Consider the following 22,869-nt stretch of genomic DNA (forward strand, 5'->3'; position numbering starts at 1 on the left):
AACTGACATAATTTTAATTCAATGATTGATATTTTAGTAATGTTTATCTACTAGATAAATGAAGCTTGACCGACGTGCCGCAAATGCGCAGTAGAGAGCAACTCTACCGCGCATGCACGGGGCAGCACGTCGGTCAGAGCTTGCCAGTAACAAAAATGGCGCGGCGAGGACTAGTAGCGGCGGCGGCAGCGACAAGCAGTAGCGGCGGCGCGCGAGGGAGGGAGGGAGGGACCTCCCCCGGAGATCTTCCGTCTGCGCCATCCGGAGAGGGAGTGACTGAGGGGAGGGGGAGAGAGTGAGGGGTGGGAGACGGGAGGGAGGGGAGAACGAGGGGGTAAGGAAATGGACTGAAAAAAAAATGTTAATGTAGCCCGTTGTTACGGGCTTAATGGCTAATTTTTATATAAATCTAGAAAAAGGAATTTATATGCAAGTTACTGCTTTTTACAGATATTTTCTTTAAACACCATAACATTTCTATGTAATCAAAAGTTAGCAACATGTCATCAAATTTAGATGCCTGACTGCAAGTTGTTTGAATTTCAGTTATTGATTTCAAGCAGTATGGTATTAAATATAAGAAGATAACATAAGATTTACCTTACTGGGTCACACCAAAAATCCATTAAGCCCAGTATCCTCTTTCTGTCAGTGGCCTATCCAGGTCACAAGTACCTGGCAGGATCCCAAAAGGATAAGCAGTGGATTTCCCCAAGTCTACCTTAATAATGGCTTATTGACGTTTCTTCCAGGAAAAGTCCTAATTTTTTTTTTTTTTTTTTAAACCCAACTACACTGAGGGGCAGATTTTATAAATCTGCGCACACGCGTAATTTTGTTCGCGTGATTTCAATAGGTACGCACGTAGCCGCGCATATCCATTAAAATCCTGGGTCGGCGCGCGCAAGGCTGCCCAAAATCGGCAACCTGCATGCGCCGAGCCGCGCAGCCTGCCTCCGTTCCCTCCGAGGCCGCTCCGAAATCGGAGCGGCCTCGGAGGGAACTTTCCTTCGCCCTCCCCCCACCTACCCCCCCACCTCTATTACGAAAGTCCAGCAGGCGTAACTTTGCGCTGGGCCAGCTGCCGTGCTCCATGTTCAGGTCCAGGGGCTGGTCCGGAGGCCACGGCCACGCCCCAGAAGGCCCCTGGGCCGAAACCACGCCCGCGGCGCCACCCCCGGATGATGCGTTGAAGGTGTCACACCCCCCCCTCCGATGACGCGCGGATCGCGACACGCCCCCCCCCCCCCCCCTTGGAAAGCCCCGGGCAGGTGACTCCTCATTAGAGATGTGAATCATTTTTCTGACAGATGAAAATATTGTACGATATTTTCTCATCCGTCAGATATCGGGGGTGTCCCTGAAAGTGAAAGGAAAACCCCACAAAATGTTTATTGTGGTTTTCTTATCATTTTGGGGGAGGGGGGAAGAAAGGCACACAAAAGAAAACCCCCAAACCCACCCAGACCCTTTAAATCTAATCAGTTAGAATCTCCCACCCTCCCGACTCCCCCAAAACTTTCTTAAAGTACCTGGTGGTCCAGCGGGGGTCCCTGGAGCGATCTCCTGCTCTCGGGCCATCGGCTGCCACTAATCAAAATGGTGCCGATGGCCCTTTGCCCTTACCATGTGACAGGGGCTATCTGTGCCATTGGCCGGCCCCTGTCACATGTTAGGAGTAATGGATGGCCCACGCCATTTTTTAAGATGACGCCGTCTGTCCATTGCTCCTACTATGTGACAGGGGCCGGCCAAAGGCACTGATAGCCCCTGTCACATGGTAAGGGCAAAGGGCCATCGGCACCATTTTGATTAGTGGCAGCCGTTGGCCCGAGAGCAGGAGATTGCTCCCAGGACCTCCGCTGGACCACCAAGTACTTTAAGAAAGTTTTGGGGGAGTCGGGAGGGTGGGAGATTCTAACTGATTAGATTTAAAGGGTCTGGGTGGGTTTTTTGTTTTTCGGCTTGGGTGTAGCTGATGATTAAAAAAAAAAAAGAAGTTCGGACCGCGGGAAATTGAATTTCACGTGGGTCCACGATACCGGAACAGATTCCAGTACCGATTCACATCCCTACTCATCATTGGAAGACAGTGAAGAAGCAGCAGCACAGCTGTTAACAAAATCAGAAGAGACTTAGAAAATGTATCAGGACAACCTTGAAACTAAATTGGACTGGGTAATGAAGAGAGTGAAGAGTTTAGAGGCATCTGTGACTGAGTAAGAGGAGAATCTCGCCAATGTGGATTGCTGGGTATGTGACCTAGAAATGTCTGCCACTGCTTGCGGAGTTAAAGTTGACACATTAGAAAAATGTACTAAGTTATTAGAGGAGAAAGCTGAGGATCTTGAAAATAGGAATAGAAGAAACAATATTAGGGTTATGGGCTTACTGGAAACTGTGAATGACCATGACACAATGAGTTTAATTGGAAAAAGGCTGCCAGGCTGCCGGACTTGCTATCACTTGAAGTTAAAGGGTGCCACTTTAAAATAGATCAGGCTCATAGCTCTCTAGGCCCACAGCTGGGAGCAAATGATAGACCACATGCACTGATCGACCGCTTCTATTACTTTAATGACAAACAAAAAATCTTGGATGCGGCAAGAGTAAAATCAGATTATAAAATTCCAGAGGCACTGTATTTTTATTTTCTAAGATTTGTCTGTGGGTGTATAAAAGAAGAGGCAGAGTTTCCAAGAGGTAAAATGGGAGCTTCACAATAGAGGCATTACTGTGTAATGCTGTACCCTGCCCACTTAGGAGAGAGGTCAATCCAAGGTTCTTTCAGTCACCTTTGGAGGTCAAAGTATATTTAGAAAATCAGAATATTACTAGTCAATATATCAAGTGATAATGAAGCATGTGGAGACATTTGGACCAAGCAGGGGCCTACTGTGGGTTGGAACATATTAAGCAGTTTTGACTGCGCTATCTCCCTGGGATAATTTATTGTTTGTTTGATTCTTGTTTTGTTTTTGAATCCCTTATATGTCTTGGACTTTATTTCTATTGAATTTTTTGAGCCTCATAACTGGCCTTTCACTGCCAAAATGGTGGACCTGGATTTTGAATTTAATAAGGCATGCATCATGGCGGGATGTGCGCTAAACACCATAAGGACACAACAACATTCTTGCAGCTTTTGGCAACACAATATTATATGGAAAACTAGTGAAAGCATATCGAGAGATAGCTGTAACTTTTTGTGTGTTGTGTTTTGCATTATCTGTGGGCCAGGTCACAACACAGCATTATCCCAAACCACATGAAGGACAGCACATACAGTGAGAGGCTTTACTAATTTTTATTTTTGTTTATTTGGGCTACCTTACAAGGTTTTCGGGAACTTGTGTAAGTGCTCTGAATTTAAGTTAACCGGCTTGGATCAGCAAATATTAAGGTTAAAGCTGGGATTTTCTTGCTTTGCAGCCACAAGCAGAAGGAGTGAAGGAGAGGTTTTCATATCTGGCTGGACTTCTAGTGGCAAGCGGTAGTGAGGAAGGGTGATGGGGTAGGGGAATGTTATATTATTATAATGGTTGTTAGGAATGAGGGGAGGGGGTTGTGAGGTGGGGGGAGGTTTTAAAGATTGGGCAAGGGGAATTACAAATAAAAGTTCTAAGTCACTCGGTACTGACTTAGGTAATGGAATGATAAGCAGGAACACTCAGCTTTAAAAGAAAGGACAAGTCTATTTCATTGGAGAGAAATTTGAGGAAAATGTATATATTTCTAGTAAATGGCTGTTTAATTTCAAATTCTTTCTCTGAATGTTAGACCTCTCTATCCTGGTCTAATGTACTAGAATATTACAGTATTCTAAGAAACAGAATATATAAATGGCATTCGTTACAGGAAATGCATATGACCAGAATTGAGCATGAGAAACTGGTGTGGGATTGGGTTGGGCAGGTTATATGCATCTCATAATTCCAGTAGTAGAAGCATCTGCATATTGATTCACAAGGCTTTCCCTTTTACAATAAATAGCTCATATAAAGACCCGGAGGACCGGAATGTTATAGTGCATGGTACGATTTATAGAATGGAACTGACCATGATTAACCTCTATGATCCAAATAATAATCGGGGAGAATTTTATGCTTTTATTTTCAGTCAATTACAAGTATTTAATATATCCTTATTAATTATAGGAGGGGACTAGAATCCCAAAGTAGATAGATCACACTCCTCCCATTTACAGCCAGCCATCCCTAAGGCATTTATCGGAGATTTAAAACTTTATGGTTTGATAGTTATATGGAAGGAATGGTATCCTTTCAGCTGAGATTACACATACTACTCTCCAAGGAACAATTTTTATATTAGGATTGATTTCTGTGCAGTATTAGTCTTGTGAATAGAGTATCGGATTGTGACATTCTACCCTCCTGCTTGTCAGATCACCACCCCATAACTCTTTCGCTACATCTGCTGTATAAGTTGGGTAGGGGGGAAGGATGGCTTTAATGACATTAAGGGAGCAATTAGGGAGTTTAAAGGGAATCATCTTGAGGGAGGAATATGCTCCATTGTTGCAATGGGAATCCCTAAATGCGATTCTCGGAGAGATGATTATAGAATATACTAGTTTCAAGAACAGCAAAGAGAAGTTGTATGGAGAATTAAGATACTGGAAGATAAGCACAAAAGATTGCTCCAGTAAAACTTATAAAGCTCTCTTATTAGCTAGAGATGAGTTATCTACCTTTCAAAGCTCTCATATCGAAAAATCAGTGAGATACACTAGGCAAAGATATTATGAAAAGGGGAACAAACTGGTCAACTTGATGGCTCATCTGATTAAATCTAGGAAATCCTATAATCCCATCATTTCGATCCAGAAAACAGGGGGTGGTATTCATCGGTATTCTCCAAGGGTAGTGCGTACCTTTCATGAGTATATCGAGAGAGTTTATAGGGAGCTAGGAACTGCTACAGTAGAAGAGATGACATATTTGGATAACGTTTGTAACCCCCAATACCTAAAGAAGTAAAGGAACCTGTAATATTCTTATAAGAACTGAGGAGGTGACCCAGGCGATCAAATCTTTATCTCTCCGTAAGTGTCCTGGTCCAGATGGCTACCCATTAGATTTTTATAGGCATTTTCAGGCTAATCTAGACCATATTATAGGTGAACTCTATAACTCATTGGGAATCCTCTATGCTCCTACTGGGAATTTTAGATGCAGTAATAACTTTAACACACAAGCCCAGGAAGGACCCGTTAGAATGTGTTTTGTATAGACTAATTTCGTTGTTAAATGCTAATTTGAAAATCTTGGCCAAAATTTTACAGCTATAGTTAGAAAATATAGTTCTTCTTTTAGTTCACATTGATCAGACTGGCTTTGTTAAAGGCCGTGTTTCTATGTACACTAGGTGAGTTTTCAATATTATACACCTTGCTAAGAAAATCAAAACTCCTGGGGTGGTCCTATTGTTGGATGCTCACAAAGCATTCGATAGAATTTCTTTAAGATTCATGTTTACTGTACCAGGGAAGTATGGTTTTCCACAAGCATTTTTAAATTGAATAGAGGCACAAAACTTAAGGCCCAGATCCTGACTGACTAACTGTATTCTCTCAGAGCCATTTCACTTTGAGAGGGGTATTAGGCAGGGGTGCCCACTCTCACTGCTACTCTTCAATCTAGTTTTGGAACCACTTGCTCAAATGATAAGGGATGATAGGAATATTAGGGGATTTAAAGTACAATCCAAGGAGCACAAAATATCTCTATATGTGGATGACATACTCCTCTATATTACAGATTGTGGGTAGATCCATTCCAGTATTGCTCGATGCGTTGTACAGTTATGGTCAAGTATTGGGGTACTGAATAAACTATAATAAATCAGTTTGGCTTTCTATAGGCCTGAAACTGCACTACTGGTGGGATTGGGGCAATTTTCTAGGGCTAACTTGGGACTGAAATATCTTGTAATTTATGTTTCAAATAATATTTTGGATCTATTTAAACTGAATTATTCAGTGGTCGTAAAGAGAGTACAACAAGATCTGGCTCACTGGACTGCACTTCCATTAGTGTTTGGGAGAGAGCATACTTAGTGAAGATGGTGGTGCTACCACATTTATTCTCTCTCTTACAGCATCTTCCCTGCTCTATTCCCCAAATAACATTTTGGACCCTGAGGGGGCTCTATATCTTCTTTTATTTGGAAAGGCAAGACCCTGTGTATTAAACTAGCAACATTACCGTTGCCTAGAGATTGTGACGGTATTACTTGTCTGCTAGATTGGTGGCCTTGCAAGGCTGGTTCCAAGAGGTGAATTTATTGATGTTGGATTTAGAGCAGGTTCAGGTAGAGGGATGCAGTCTACTTGTATTGTTGGGTCTTGCTTCTGGATGAGCTGTATTGTCAAAAATTTATAAGTTACACCCTATAATTGCACATTTCTGTGAGTTATAGAGATTCGTTTGTAAATTATTGAAGGCTGAATATCAAAACGTATACTCTACCAGGTAATCCTTGCAAAATTGGTATACCAAAGAACTCCTGGACCAAATTTGGCAGGACAGTTTGATTAGATCTCTTCTAGATTTGAGAGCACAACTTGGAATTTCACACCATACTCATATTTATCTGCAACTGCATAAAGACATTATCAGAGAGCGAGAAAACAATGAGATATTGCACACATATATTGGATTAAAAAACAAAATACAACAAGGAGCCTCCGCTAAATTGATTGCTATATTTTATTATCTGCAAGATGAAATCCAGAATACAGAGACCGCAGAGTCTTTGATTTAGAGATGGAATGTTGGTGAAGAGATATCTAGTGTGCCTCTTTGAAATTGTTTGTCAGCAGTAATAACAGCCTCTTGTGAAACTGTCAGCAGTAATAACAGTGAGTTTATTTATTTAGATTTTTATATTCTGCTTTTTGAACTTTTTTCAGCACTTCAAAGCAGATTACTGTACTGTAGGCATAAGTGATACAAAGAATCCAAAGAGGAACCCCCCCCCCCCTCATCAGATCCTGGCAGAGTGCCACCTTTTTATTAACCCATCTTCACTTCCTGCCCCCCCCCCCCTTTTAACCCACCATCACTATCCTCTTCATTTCCATCTTCCTTTCACCACATCTCAACCTTCCAAGCAGGCAAGGATACACACTAGACATTCCATTAGCCCTCTCCCCTGATAATCTTACCATGTGAACCCATCCTAAGGTCCTGAGCAAAAAATATAGGAATGTATATTAGAGGAAAAAGGAAGAAGATAAAAATGGAATACCAAGCATGAAACTTGTAGAGCTCATGAAAATTGCATTATTTCAGAAATTCCATCAGCAGGTGAATCCACTAAGCATTGTTCACTTTCCATCTTCTCTCCGGGGCCATATGTGCTTGGACAAGCCACCATCCTGTTTCTGCTCAGCTCATTGCCTAAACCAAGGATTCCCAGATCTCCACAGGTTGCTCACGGAACTTTCTGCTATCAATAAGACAGGCCAATCTTCATTCGCTGCTTCCAGAGCCAGATCAATGCTTGATTCTACCACTGGATGCTGCATTGGCTTGACTCCCCTCATTCTCTTGCAGCAGTGCTGTTCCCTTGATTCCTACTGCCCTTTGATGACCTGCACTTGGTTAGTTCGCTTGGGACCCAAACCTCATGGTCTCAACTCTGCCATCTTGTTTACAAAAAATGCGGATATCTCTACTGGTTGGTGAATTAAATTGTTTCCAGTGAATTGTCTCATATTACTCACAATCAAGCTGGATATAAAAGCCAGAAACACAGTTTTCTTTGAAATAAGGTTTTCTTCACCTCTGCAAAGGGAACCCATCACTTTTGCATCTCTGCTGTGTAATCAGGAAAGATGGCAATCTGGAACCTCCATGTTCCAAGGTATCCATATGAAGTGCCTTTTGTAGAATCCACCCCTTAACCTGGAAGTCGTAAAATTAATCTCGAATGTCCCGGGATCTATCATATCCAAGGCACTACAGACCAGGCACTTGATGTACACTGTCCAACTATTTTCGGGTATCCTTCCGCAGATGCCAGAAGATTTTTCAGCAGACTCATTATAGGAGATAGGGTTATTATCTTCCTGTTTTTGAGGGACTCCTAGAATACATAGATTCATCCTGATATTCTAATCTTCTAGATATGTGACTTTTTCTTGGAGACCTCTATGTTTGCACATAAGGGTAATGGAGTTGGCTGCAGAGGACTGAGTCCTCCAAGGCTGCTACACTGTTCTCTAACGCCTCTACACACGGACATATAGAGTCCAGTTTGCCATTTTAAATCTGCAGTCAAACTCTGCACCTCCTGCATCCTCTTAATCTCCATTAGTATCAAAACCATTAGATACTGGGAATTATGTTCAGCTGGCATATTAGCCCAGTCCAGGTTTTTCATGTTTCCCCATATCAGACTTGCTTATTTCTTTATAAAAGTCAGTAATCTGCTGCTCTGCTGTACTGCAGGTACATCAGGAGCTCATCTATCAGTATTTATCAAATTAAGAGGTCCACATATTCAGGGTGTCAGGATAATACACCAGTGGGGTGAACGAAGCTTTACACAATGTGTCCATAGCAATTAGCGCTCAACAGTGCTGCTCAAAAGCATACCTTTTTTAAAAAATTAGGCTTTCCTATTTACGATCCCAAAAGTCAAGTTTGTAATTACCTGCAAAATGTGTATATTTTTTGGAATTACTTGTTTCAAACAAGAATGCTTTCAATTTTCTTTGAATTGTGTTTAGACTTTTTTTTTTGTGTTTCTCTGTTCATCCATGCCATCGTATTTATATAGAAACATAGAAATGATGGCAGAAAAAGACCAATCAGCCCATCCAGTCTGCCCAGCAAGCTCCCACACTTATTTTCCCATACTTACCTGTTTCACCGACCACCAAGTTCAGGGCCCTTGTTGGTAACTGAATCAAATTTCCTGCCACCCCCTGCCATTGATGCAGAGAGTAATGTTGGAGTTGCATCAAAGGTGAGCATAAGGCTTCATGGTTAAGGGTAGTAACCGCCGCATCAAGCAAGTTACCTGGATGCTTGTTTTCCCAGACTGCACAGATCCATGCCTTATTGGATATTGTTTGAATGTAAATCCTCTTTTCCACATTTCTCCCTGGTGTTGAAGTAGAGAGCAACGCTTTATATGCATTCAAAGTGATGTATCAGGCTTAATTGGTTTAGGGTAGTAACCGCCGCAATAAGCAAGCTACCCCCACCCATATTTGTTTACCCAGACTGTGTAGTTCAGTCCTTGTTGGTTGTTGTCTGTATGCAAATCCTCTTTTCCACATTTCTCCTTGCTGTTGAAGCAGAGAGCAATGTTGGAGTTGCCTTATTCGTGTGAAGGCTTATTGAGTAAGGGGAGTAATCACCAGGTAGTAGCCTCCATTCCAGCAAGCCATCCCCATGGCTCTTCTCTTCATTCCCATCTTCTAGCCTTTATGGATCCACAATGTTTATCCCATGCCCCTTTGAAATCCTTCACAGTTCAGTCTTCACCACTTCCTCCGGAAGGGCATACCAGGCATCCACCACCCTCTCTGTGAAGAAATGCTTCCTGACATTGGTTCTGAGTCTTCCTCCCTGGAGTTTCAAATCGTGAACCCTAGTTCTACTGATTTTCTTCCAACGGAAAAGGTTTGTTGTTGACCATGGATCATTAAAACCTTTCAAGTATCTGAAAGTCTGTATCATATCACCCCTGCTCCTCCTCTCCTCCAGGGTATACATATTTAGGTTCTTCAATTTCTCCTCATAAGTCATTTTATGAAGACCATCCACCTTTTTTGGTCACCCTTCTCTGGACCGCCTCCATCCTGTCTCTGTCCCTTTGGAGATACGGTCTCCAGAACTGAACACAGTACTCCAGGTGAGACCTCACCAAGGCCCTGTACAAGGGGATCATCACTTCCTTTCTCTTACTAGATATTCCTCTCTCTATGCAGCCCAGCATTCTTCTGGCTTTAGCTGTCGCCTTGTCACATTGTTTCGCCGACTTCAGATCGTTAGACACTATCACCCCAAGGTCTCTCTCCTGCTCTTGGCACATCAGCCCTTCACCCCCCCTCCCCCACCCCCATCAAATATAGTTCTTTCGGATTTCCACACCCCATATGCATGACTCTGCAGTTCTTGGCATTGAATCTCAGCTGCCATATCTTCGACCACTCTTCCAGCTTCCTTAAATCCCGTCTCATTCTCTCCACTCCTTCCGGCATGTCCACTCTGTTGCAGATCTTAGTATCATCTGCAAAAAGACAAATCTGACCTCCCATCCACAATGTCGCTTACAAAGATATTGAACAGGACCGGTCCCAACACCGATCCTTGCGGCACTCCGCTTAACACCGCTCTCTCTTCAGAGTAAGTTCCATTTACCATCACACATTGTCTTCTGTCCGGCAACCAGTTTGTAATCCAGGCCACCACCTCAGCACTCACTCCTAAGCTTCTCATTTTACTCACAAGCCTCCTGTGTGGGACCATATCAAAAGCTTTGCTGAAATCCAAGTAGATGACATTGAGCGCTCTTCCTTGATCCAATTCCCTAGTCACCCAATCAAAAAAGTCGGTCAGATTTATCTGACAGGACCTTCCCCTAGTGAATCCATGCTGCCTCTGGTCCAGCAATTCTTCTGACTGTAGGTAGTTCACTACTCTTTTTTTCAGCAGTGACTCCATTACGTTTCCCATCACAGAGGTGAGGCTAACCGGCCTGTAGTTTCCAGCCTCCTCTCTGCTCCCACTCTTGTGAAGCGGGACCACCACCGCTCTTCTCCAATCACACTCTGTACCACTCCCGTTTCTAGGGATCTATTGAACAGGTGTTGCATCTGTCAGTCTTCGGCTTCACCCCGCCTACCTCTCTACTTTCGGCTCCTGCCGCTCACCTTGGACTGATGGCCACTGCGGCGTCTGCTTGCCGTTCTCTCCGGCGTCCTCGGACCAGCTTTGGTGCTGCCTCCTGCCATTCTCCTTCAAGGTACCTCCTAGGGCGCACGCCGCCCTCATCTTTAACTCTACGTTGGTGCGAACCTCAGGGGCATCCCCCTGTTCTGACGTCACAACTCCCGGTATATCTGCCTACAGTATTTGCTAGCTTGTTGAGTTAGCAACAGGATTCGTATGGATGGGATTCGCTTTCCGTTCCTAAGCTACTCTGCCACTCCAGCAGACCCCTTCAGGGTCTTTAACGGGGTACCCGTTCCTCGGGGGCGCCTCTGCTTCTTTCAGGTGCTATCAGGAAACCGGTACTCGCTCCTCAATGGCCCATGTTCCCTGTGTCACTGCCTGCAACCTCTACCCTTCTACTTGGAAGAACTAACTTACAGTTACTGTCAGTGAGTACAGATACCATCTCTCTCCACAGTACTGCTTCACTGGAATCGGGTACTCGCTTCTCAAGGGCCTGCTCTCTGCTCCGGTGCCAGACCTCTTGTCTAGTGGAATCTCTGTTACTGCTAAGTGAGTACAACGCTACCGAATCTCTCTGCTCTAAGGGATCAGTTACTCGTTCCTCGAGGGCCTGCTCTCCCTGTCTCGGAGCTTCTCCTATTTCTACATTGGGACTCTGAATGTTAATCTTATTGTGTGCTCATAACGCTGTCTCTTTCCACTACAGCACTGCCTTGCAGAAAATCCGCTGTTCCAGCATTCTGTGTGAGACGCGCCCAGCCGGGCTCTACAACAACTACTCACTACTGCCACCTCTGATGGTCACTTAAACTGTCTAATAAAAGATTTAAATCTGTGTTTGGCCGGAGTCTAGCCTGACACCGTGGTCCCTCATGGTATTGCCCCCCGTGGGCATGGTCAGTTGCCACAGTGTCCAAGGATCCACCCAAACACCATTAACCATAACAACAGGTCACGCAGCAGACCCGCCAGCACATCTCTGAGATCCCTCAATATCCTGGGATGAACCTCATCAGGCCCCATAGTTTTGTCCACTTTCAGTTTTCCTAGCTCTTCCCATACATTCTCTTCTGTAAACAGAGTTTCATCTACTCCACTCCACTCCCCTTCAGTTTCTTGTTAACTAGTGACTGTCCTTCTCCAGGGTCCTCTTTAGTAAACACCAAACTGAAGTATTCATTTAATATTTCTGCCATTTCTTTGTCTCTCTCCACACATTGATCCTTTTTACCTTTCAATTTCACTATACCACTTTGGACTTTTCTCCTTTCTCTGATGTATCTGAAAAATGTTTTGTCACCTCGCTTTACGTCTTTGGCAATCCTTTCTTCCGCTTGACTTTTTGCTGTCTTGATTACTTTCTTTGTCTCCCTCAGTTCCACCAGATATTCTTCCTTGTGATCCTCCCTTTGGGATCCTTTATATTTCTTAAACACTGTTCTTTTAGCTTTTATTTTATCAGCCACCTCCTTTGAGAACCAGATAGGTTTCATTTTTCTCTTGCTTTTCTTTACTTTTCTAATATACAGATTAGTTGCCTTGGTAATTGCTCCTTTTAGTTTGGCCCACTGTTGTTCCACCTCCCTCATTTTCTCTCAGACTTCTAGTTCTTCCTCCAGGTACTTCCCCATTTCAATAAAGTCCGTGTTTTTGAACTGCCAAACTCAGGTCTTCGTGCGACTTCTCCGTATCCTATTTGTGATATGAAACCATACCGTTTGATCACTGGTGCTGAGGTGGGCACCCACCTGGACATTAGAGACATTATCTCTGTTAGTGAGCACTAAATCGAGATTAGCTCTCTCCCTCGTGGGTTCCATTATCATTTTGTTTGACCAGAGCCCCTTGCAGGGCATCCACTATCTCTCTGCTACTGTTAGATTCTGCAGAAGGGATTCTCCAGTCTACATCCAGCAGATTAAAATCTCCAACAATCACCACTTCTCCTTTCTTTCCCATCTTTTGGATGTCTTCAACCAGATCTCTGTCAAGTTCTTCCATTTGATTTGGAGGCCTGTAAACCACTCCAATAAAAACAGATGCCCCATCTTTTTTTAGGTCAGCCCATAGTGCTTCTTCTTTGCCCTATCTTCCTTGCAGCTCAGATCCTTGGATATTGTTTTTGACATAAAGAGCCACTCCTTCCCCTTTTCTGTCCTCTCTGTCCTTCCTTAACAAGTTATAGCCCGTTATGGCTGTATCCCAATCATGAGATTCTGTGAACCACGTCTCCGTGACAGCAACAATGTCTAAGTCCGCATCCACCATTAGGGCTTGCAGATCTGGGATTTTATTGCCCAAACTGCGAGCATTTGTGCTCAAAGCTTTCCAGCTTTTCTCGTTTGGGTTACTGCTTTTCTTGGACTCCTTTTGTAACTTATTTAGCTGAGTTTTGTTATCCACTTCACCCTTTTCCATTGCATTTGTACTTGGGGGGTGACATTCTAATTTCCTTCTGCCACCTCCGGCATCTAGTTTAAATGCCTTATGACATAGGATTTGAATTTATCTCTTAGGATCCTTTTTCCTGCCATCTTTGACAAAGAACCTTTTACTGTTCCATACATGGCTCCAGCCCCCAATATATCCAAAACTTTGTTCCTTACACCAGGATTTGTGCCGTACATTGAAGTTATTAATATGGCTTGGCCTCTTCTTCCCCTTCCATTAACAGGTATCACTTCTGAAAACTCAATGGTTGTCGCCATGTGACTAATCTGCTTCGCTAGAGACTGGAAATCTCTCTGTACCACTTGGATGCTGTTTCTAGCAAGGTCGTTGGTTCCCAGATGGTTGATAATATCAACTGTAGAGTCTTTGTTTTCTTCTTTGATCGCTTTGACTATCTGAATAGCATTTCTGCTGACTGATGACCCTGGGAGGTTTTTAACTGTAATGTTTTCCTCGAAAAGAGTTCCCAGATTAGTGCCTCTGATGACAGTCACCCAGCACAATGAGCTTTTTCCTTTGGTTACTGAATATATTATGGAATTTCTGTATACATTGGGTTTCTTCTTTCTTTTCAGATAACACTTCAATCTCTTTCACAAGAGCTTCTTCATTACCTAATACAGAGAAGGCATTTTGTACTTGTGTCACTTGAAACAGCGTGTGTCTCCGCATCACAGGTCTATTTCTACCAGAGCCCACTGTAATCACATTGTTCTTTGGGTTCCTTAACTCCATGTGTGAGTGGGGGGGTAGACATGTGGGCTGCACAGTTGTGAAGAATGGGTGTCTGTGGATCACAGGTCTTATCCTACTTGAGCCCACTGTAAATCCCTTTTTCCTTGACTTTTGGTTTTCCTGTGGTAATGAGGAATTAATTCCTGAATACTGTAAAGTGGGTGAAACTTTCTTTATTGCAGCTAATTCAGCTTTAACTTCAGCCAGTTCCTTTTTCAAGGAAAAGAGTTCTGAACAAATGGGGCAAGCCCTAAGTTTCCAGATGAATTCCCTCAGAATAAAGGCTCCACAATAGTACATTGGATAGTCCTCATTTTGGTAAATTTATTTGATGGATAACACCTAAGGAATTACGAAATTTCCAATTTATCATGTTGCCAATTAGGTATTTAAGCAGACTATATCAGAAAAACAAACCTGTGGGGGGGGGGGGGGCAGAGGGGCAGGGTGTTTGAGTTGTAGTACTACTGATAGAAAAATGTGTCTTAAATTAATTAGAGAAATGGAATGTTAATGGGGGTAACCCACACAGTGCGGCAGTTACTACCATGGGCCACTTTCTGGGCAGACTGGATGGACCATTTGGGCTTTCTCTGCCATCATTATGTTCTGCAAGATTGAAGGCCAACATTTTGTTTTCTTTATATATGAGACTGGTTCTAACCACGGAAGTATCCGTTATTGTAGTTCTGAAACAGTTTCTGCTTAATCTAACTTTATTTTAAGTTAAATTTTATGTTACTAATTACCTTTTTAATACTGATTTTTCTTTTATCCAGTAGTCTGAAGGTTAAGAGCCCAAGGCATTTGCCATTAAATACCCAACCTGGAAGGCATTAGTGAAATCCATTTGGGATTTGTGTTTTAGAGCAAGCTCAGTAACTTTTTTTTTTTTTTTTGGAGGGGGGGGAGGGTCTGGCGCCAAAAATTGTAATAACGCTATTAGGACTGTCCTCATGCCAACAGAGGATCCAGAGATCAACTCCTTCAATTGTAGTTACCGTAGGGGTGGGGGTCCCTTCCAATCTTAGCTGCTTCAGGGAGGGAAAGAGGTTATGTTGTCTCCCACACCACCCCCTGCCCCATCCATCAATCCTCCTGCAAATATCGTTTCAACCAGACAATTCCCCCCTCCTGTACTCTCTCACCTGGCACCATATTTTCAAAAATGCACAAGGCCAGCTCTGCTTACCTTGAATATTGAGAATCTGAAGTGCCCACTGTGAGGTCTTTACATGCCACAGTGGTTGCAACAGTTTAAAAAAAAAATAAAAAGGGTGTAGTTTTCTTTATTTGTACCTCTTACTTCAGATTTATTGAAAGATTCTGGCTAGAATTTTAAATTTAAGTGATGCATACTTGATTGATTTGAACTGGTAATTTAAAAGGAGTTTAAAAAAAACTCAAGACCTATCTTTTCTATGGTCCTTTAGTGACATCTGGTTTTACATAAGTATTGTGGGTATCATGGTTGTATAAATGTAATTATTATAGATTCTTCAAAATGTCATTTTGTGGTGGTGTCATATATTTAGTAATAAGGGCAAATTGATACTAATTTAGATTTTGATTTGCAGCTGCTGAAAGTGTTCCCATGTAAATAATTCTTTATTTCCTGGCGTGTAGCCAGATGGACTCAGAACGAATGGGTATAGTATGCTCGTGCTAGCAGTTGGAGACGGATCTGACGTCAGCACGGGTATATATATACTCCCACAGGAAGCGTAGCAACTTAGTAATTTCCGTCTCCAAAGCAGTTTGGAGAGCCTGCACGCTCGCTGAGCGTGTTTTCCAAATCTACTTTCTACTTTCTTTTCCTAAAACTTCTACAGCACATCGAGCCCCGCACTCCTGCGGTGATACCCTAAGGTCCCTCCCCCAGTTGAGTTTCCCGGGGTGATTTCCGTGGTCCCCCTGGAGGTTTAAGTCCTCGGTCCGGTGGCCGAATCGCAGCAGGGATGTAGCCCCCGGGCGAGGTTCGGGTGAGGCATACGAGGCGCCTCGGTCCCGGCGTGGACGAGGCAGCAGGTGCATATCCTCAAACGCGGCGGTGAAGGTACTTGCCCTCTCCCCCCGCAGCCGGAGACCGCCCGGGTTCCAGCCGGGAAGCGCCGAGGATCAGATAAGGCGTACATCTCTTACTTTTGGTCTCTGAGGAACCGAGGATCGGCAGGTGGCACGCCGTGGAGGGCGCCATTTTGTGGGCCTTGTTCAGGTATTGAGCGCCCATGATAGGCGCATGTCTATGACTAAGCGCATATTATATACATCATTGTGCGTATATTGCTGACCGCTTATTGCTGAGAGCATACTGCATACCATTGAGCGTGTATTGCTAACCGCTTATTGCTGAGTGCATATTGAATACCATTGAGCGTGTATTGCTAACCACTTATTGCCGAGAGCATACTGCATACCATTGAGCGTGTATTGCTAACCGCTTATTGCTGAGCGCCTTTTGTATACTATTGAGCGTGTATTGCTAACCGCATATTGCTGAGAGCATATTGAATACTATTGAGCGTGTATTGCTGACCGCTTATTGCTGAGAGCATATTGAATATCATTGAGCGTATATTGTTGCCCGCATATTATTGTGCGCCTGTTATATTACGCGTATATTGCTACCGCTTATTATTGTGCGCCTGTTATACTTAGCGTATATTGCTGCCACATATTATTGTGCGCCCATTGTATTAAGCGTATATTGCTGCCGCATATTATTGTGCGCCCATTGTATTACGCGTATATTGCTGCCGCGTATCATTAAGCGCATACTTTTCAATGGAACAGAATGCCTCAGCGTCTTCAGCGGGGGTGCCTCCTGCCTCCGGCATTAAAGCCCTCGGCCTCTGCTCCGCATGCCAGCTTCGAGCCACGCACAGTGAAGAGCCAGACTCCCTATGTGCCCAATGTGAGGAGGCCGTGGGACCCTCGGGCCAGGACCAGTCTCAGCCACGATTTGCTGACAGTTCCCCAGGGGCTACCCCGGATTTAGCGGGCAGTCTCGACCAATCTGGAATCCCGGGGGATCTTGTACCCCGGCGATTAGAGACCGCTTCAATTTCCTGGGTGGATCTCTTTAAGGGGATTCATGCCTTTGTACAGATGCAAACGGCTTCCCGTCCAGGCCCTGCGGTTCCTGCTGTTCCTGCTGTGGCTGCGACTGCGGCGGCTGCTGCTGCGGTTGCGGCTCCAGCGGATCCTGTTCCTGGACCCTCACGCCCTTATCGTGAGCGGGACCTCCCGCCACTAGACAGTCCGGATCAGTCGGACCAGGAGGTTTCACCGGATGAGTCCGAACTCCCGGACGAAGGGGAACTTCCCTCAGGGATTGAGCCATATAGAACCATGAGGCGGTTCTTCCCTAAGGAGGATCTCTCGGACCTGGTGTCTCAGTGCCTGGCGGAGTTGGATATTACAGGTCCCAGCGCTACGGTACCCTCTGCGCAGAACCCCCTGCTGGAAGTTCTTCGTCCTACAGCCCGCCATTTTCCATTCTTGCAAGCAGCACAACAACTGATAGATTTAGAGTGGGCTGCACCAGCGGCCGCATTCAAAGGGGGTCGGGCCCTGACGGGCATGTACCCACTGGCACCGGCTATCCAGGAGCTGCTGGCGTGCCCTCAGGTGGACGCCTTGATTAGCGCTGTGGTCAAGCGCACTACCATTCCAGTTGAAGGGGGGGGGCGGCCCTCAAGGAGCCTCATGACTGGCGACTGGACGCCATTCTGAAACAGACTTTTGAGGTGGCAGCTCTATCTTTGCGGATCGCAACCTGCTGCACAGTGGTGACGCGTTCCTGTTTGTCACAGGTTAGGAACAACGCTCCAGCAGCAGACATGGAGTCAGCTCTCTCGTTCCTCACGGATGCTGCATCAGACCTAGTCCGGACAACAGCCAAGGGGATCTCATCCTCCGTAGCCGCCAGGAGGCAGCTCTGGATCTGGAAATGGTCAGCCGATGCGCCTTCAAAGACACGCCTCACCAGATTGCCCTTTAAGGGCTCTTTCCTGTTTGGCAGCGACCTTGATAAACTGGCCAGCACATGGGGCGCTTCTCCAGTACCTCGACTGCTGGAAGATCGGTTCAGGAGGAACCAGCGCGCCTTTCCAAGGCCCTCCAGGGGTAGAAGCTCCCAGCGCTTCGTTCCCTACAGGAGTCTCTACCAGGCACCTCGTCCTCAGGCCCGGAATCAGTCCTTTCGGACCAAGCAGCGCAAGAGGGGAGCAGGCCCGGGATCAGGCCCTGGCCGCACCTCACAATGAGAATCCGCCGATCCATCTGGGGGACGGAGCCATAGGGGGCAGGTTAACCCTCTTCTACCCCAGATGGGTCGAGATTACGTCGGACCAGTGGGTCCTCGCCATCATCCGAGAGGGGTATTATCTGGACTTTCATCACCTCCCTCCGGACAAGTTTGTGGAATCTTCCTGTCCCACACACAAGAAGGCAGCATTGGAAGCTACCCTGGCGAGGCTCCTGTCCTTGAAAGCCATCATCCCAGTACCTGCCTGGGAAGTGAATTCTGGACATTATTCCATTTATTTCATGGTACCCAAGAAAGGGGGCACCTTTCGGCCTGTACTGGACCTCAAGTCAATCAATCGATACTTGAGGGTCCCGAGGTTTCACATGGAAACTCTGCGCTCCGTCAAGACCGCAGTACAGCCAGGAGAATTCCTCACGGCATTAGACTTGTCGGACGCCTACCTGCATATCCCGATCCATCCGAATCATCAGCGCTACCTACGCTTCAAGGTTCTAGGACGCCACTTCCAATTCCGGGCTCTGCCCTTCGGGTTGGCCACGTCACCGCGGACCTTCACCAAGGTGTTCCTAGTGGTAGCAGCGGCACTCAGACGGGAAGGAATTCTGGTCCATCCCTACCTAGATGACTGGCTGATCAGGGCGAAATCTCGAGAGGAGAGCCATCGGACAACTGACAGAGTGATTGCCCTTTTGGAAAGCTTGGGCTGGGTAATCAACCTCTGCAAGAGTTGCCTACAGCCTTCCCAGTCACTGGAATACCTGGGAGTACAGTTCGACACCCAGGTAGACACAGTCAGTCTCACTGCCAACAGGAGGTTGAAACTTCAGACGCGTATCCAGTACTTGATGGGAGCCAGTCGGCCCATAGCTTGGGATTATCTGCAGGTTCTCGGTCTCATGGCATCCACCCTGGAAGTGCTACCTTGGGCAAGGGCCCCATATGAGACCTCTACAACACTCCCTGCTCTCTCGCTGGAGCCCCCGTTTACGGAACTATTCCACGCACCTCCCTCTGCCTGCCAGAGTACAGACCCAGTTACGGTGGTGGTTGCAGTCCAACCACATGAGCAGGGGGTCGAAGATGTCCTCCTCCACGTGGACTCTGCTCACCACAGATGCCAGCCTGAGCGGCTGGGGTGCGAAGGACTTACCACACAAGGGCGATGGAACAGAGAAGAGTCAGCGTGGAACATCAACCGTCTAGAGGCTCTGGCAGTCCGATTGGCATGCCTTCGATTTGCTCACAGACTGAAGAACAGAGCCGTCAGAGTGATGTCCGACAACGCCACTACGGTGGCATACATCAACCGTCAGGGCGGAACCAGAAGCCGACAAGTATCTCTGGAGATCGCCCCACTGATGGCTTGGGCAGAGGCGAATCTTCAGGACATCTCCGCCGTCCACATTGCCGGGAAGGACAATACCGCGGCAGACTTTCTCAGCAGAGAGAGCCTAAATCCGGGAGAGTGGCAGCTGTCTCCCACATCCTTCCAGATGATTGTGGATCACTGGGGGATTCCGGACATGGATTTACTGGCGGACAAGTCCAATGCTCAAGTACCCAGATACTTCAGCCGCAAGCGCGACCCATTCTCACACGGAATCGATGCCCTGGTTCAGCCATGGCCTCCAGGGACTCTGCTATACGCCTTTCCTCCGTGGCCTCTGCTGGGCGCCATCATCCACAAGATTCAGAAACACTGGGGCGTAGTTCTTCTAGTGGCACCAGACTGGCCAAGAAGACCCTGGTACGCGGACATGAGAAGACTTCTGGCAGGGGAGCCTCTTCCCCTGCCTCCTCTCCGGGACCTTCTACGTCAAGGTCCCATCCTTCACGAGGATCCAGCTCAATTCTCTCTTATGGTCTGGCCATTGAGAGGGCTAGACTGAAGAAAAGAGGTTACTCGGAGCCCGTGATAGATACACTCCTCCGAGCTTGCAAGTTTTCCACATCCCTCACCTACGTAAGGATCTGGAGAGTATTCGAAGCATGGTGCGACACTCATGACACCAATCCACATGCGACCACAGTCCCTATTGTGTTGGATTTCCTGCAAGATGGACTTCAGAAGGGTCTCTCCCTCAGCTCCATCAAGGTTCAGGTGGCTGCGCTGTCTTGCTACGGTCCCAGGAGGGATGGCAAGACCATTGCCAAGCAACCAGATGTTTCTCGTTTCCTGAAAGGAGTCAAGCATATTCGTCCGCCACTGAAGTGGCCTGTACCCTTATGGAACCTCAACCTTGTTTTGGATTTCCTTGCGGGATCCACGTTCAGACCCCTTCGGGGCCTGTCTCTCCGTTCTCTAAACTTGAAGATGGTGTTCTTGCTGGCGGTGTGCTCAGCACGCCGCATCTCAGAGCTACAAGCACTGTCCTGCCGTGATCCCTTTCTCAGAATCACTCCTGAGGCTGTCCATCTTCGGATGGTTCCCTCCTTTCTACCTAAAGTGGTTTCACAGTTTCATCTTAACCAAACCATATCCTTGCCTACCACGGCGGGTTTGAAGAAATCTGAAGAAGGGCGTTTATTATGCCATCTCGACATTGGCAGATTGCTGCCCAGATATCTGGAAGTGACACAAGAAGTACGACAGACAGACTATCTGTTCGTCCTGCACAGCGGGAAGAAGCAAGGTGAAGCGGCCTCGCGGCCCACCATCGCCCGCTGGATAAAAGAAGTTATCAGAGCAGCTTACGTGGAGGCTGGGAAGTCTCCGCCTCTACAAGTCAAGGCTCATTCTACCAGAGCACAAGCGGCATCCTGGGCGGAATCCAGGATGCTGTCGCCTGCAGAAATATGTAAAGCGGCGACATGGTCCTCCCTCCATACCTTCTCCAGATTCTACCGTCTGGATGTCCAGGCCAGGGAGGACTCAGCATTTGCGAGGGCGGTACTACATGGTCCTCAGGCAGCCTCCCGCCCAGGCTGGGAGTAAAGCTTTTGTACATCCCATTCGTTCTGAGTCCATCTGGCTACACGCCAGGAAATGTTGAGATTATTTACCTGATAATCTCCTTTTCCTTAGTGTAGACAGATGGACTCAGCATCCCACCAGCTGCCTGTGTACATGGGTTTCACCGATTCAAGGTAAGCCATGTCATCTGTTTCCATAAGAGGGTACACTCTACCAGGTGTCAACGCCTTCCGGTTGGGAATGCTGGCGGTCTCCAGCTACTTTCAATCGGTCAGGGGAATCCTGTTTCACTTTTCACTGAGCGTCAGTACACACATCCATAACAGCTTTTGCAAGGAAGATTACTAAGTTGCTTCGCTTCCTGTGGGGTATATATACAGCCGTGCTGACGTCAGATCCGTCTCCAACTGCTAGCACGAGCATACTATACCCATTCGTTCTGAGTCCATCTGTCTACACTAAGGAAAAGGAGATTATCAGGTAAGTAATCTCAACATTTTAATATAAGGTGGTGTAAAATTTGTAAAATTAGGCATAAGAAAAGTATGATCCATCTTAATAACAGAAGGGGGTGGAGTTATTTATGTAGACCCGCTCTGCCGAGGGATCACTGGCAAATATTGGTGATTTTAAAATATTCTTAAACCGAGCTCTTGTGATAAGGGGAACTGCCAGCTTTCTCACTACTGTGAGGATGGCTAGTCCAAGGTTACTGCTGGTGCTTTCTTTAGAATTGTCATTTAAAAATGTATTCTTTCTCCTGTTTTTTGTTTTGTTTTTGGAACAAAAATATAGTTACCTCATTTACATGCTTAAATTGTTTTGTGTGAGCTAGTTTCTGAACTTCATTTGCAAATTTGAGACTGACTTGAGTTTTAGTACTAAAAGTAATTTATGAGAGAGACTTTGGGAGCAGGTTACAAATAGTTCTCCTTAGCTGCATTTCAGAGGTGGTGTCATAGGGTAACAGAGCCTTAGAATTCTCTTAGGCTTAATTTATTTGTAGTGATTATTATTAGAATAAATTTTAGCATTGTTTTAATGTCAAGTTTCTCTAACAGGTTCATTGGAAGCCATACACATGGATCACATGATCTTCATTGCATGTGTCATCTAAGGAAGATATAAATAGCTTTTGAGAAAAAGCCTTTGAACATTTGCAACTAGGGATCTAAATGACAATTGTCCAACTACTTCCATTTTAATTTTGTCAGCTCTCCAAGGAAAACTATTTCCTATTTCAGCATTTTCTGCATCCACCACTTTTTTTTTAGCTTTTTTCCATTCATATTTGTTTTCTTTTTAACTACCCTTTGCCCTAGTTAGATACTTCTTTTTTTTTTTTTTGCTGTTGCCATCCACTGTTCCATGTTCCTCATAAAACCCTCTGTTTTACTTATTTGTATTGAGCTATACAATGATTTTGTAAAGTTCATCCTTCCCTTTTCCCAAAGCCTGATAAGTCTGATGAGAATTTATTCCTTTGACATTATTATTTTTAAGCAGGCCATTATTATTTGAAGCAGGCCAATAGCTTCTAGACATGTTCCGATGTTTCT

At 45.5% G+C, this 22,869-nt stretch overlaps 1 protein-coding gene across 3 annotated transcripts in view; it reads left to right on the forward strand.

The window, feature by feature from the left end:
- WASF3 (WASP family member 3) overlaps positions 1-22,869 on the forward strand; it is a 191,282-nt gene that overhangs the window by 109,880 nt on the left and 58,533 nt on the right. The gene's annotated exons all lie outside the window — the stretch shown is intronic.

The sequence above is a fragment of the Rhinatrema bivittatum genome, chromosome 5 (assembly GCF_901001135.1).
Source record: "Rhinatrema bivittatum chromosome 5, aRhiBiv1.1, whole genome shotgun sequence".
Taxonomy (NCBI): domain Eukaryota; kingdom Metazoa; phylum Chordata; class Amphibia; order Gymnophiona; family Rhinatrematidae; genus Rhinatrema; species Rhinatrema bivittatum.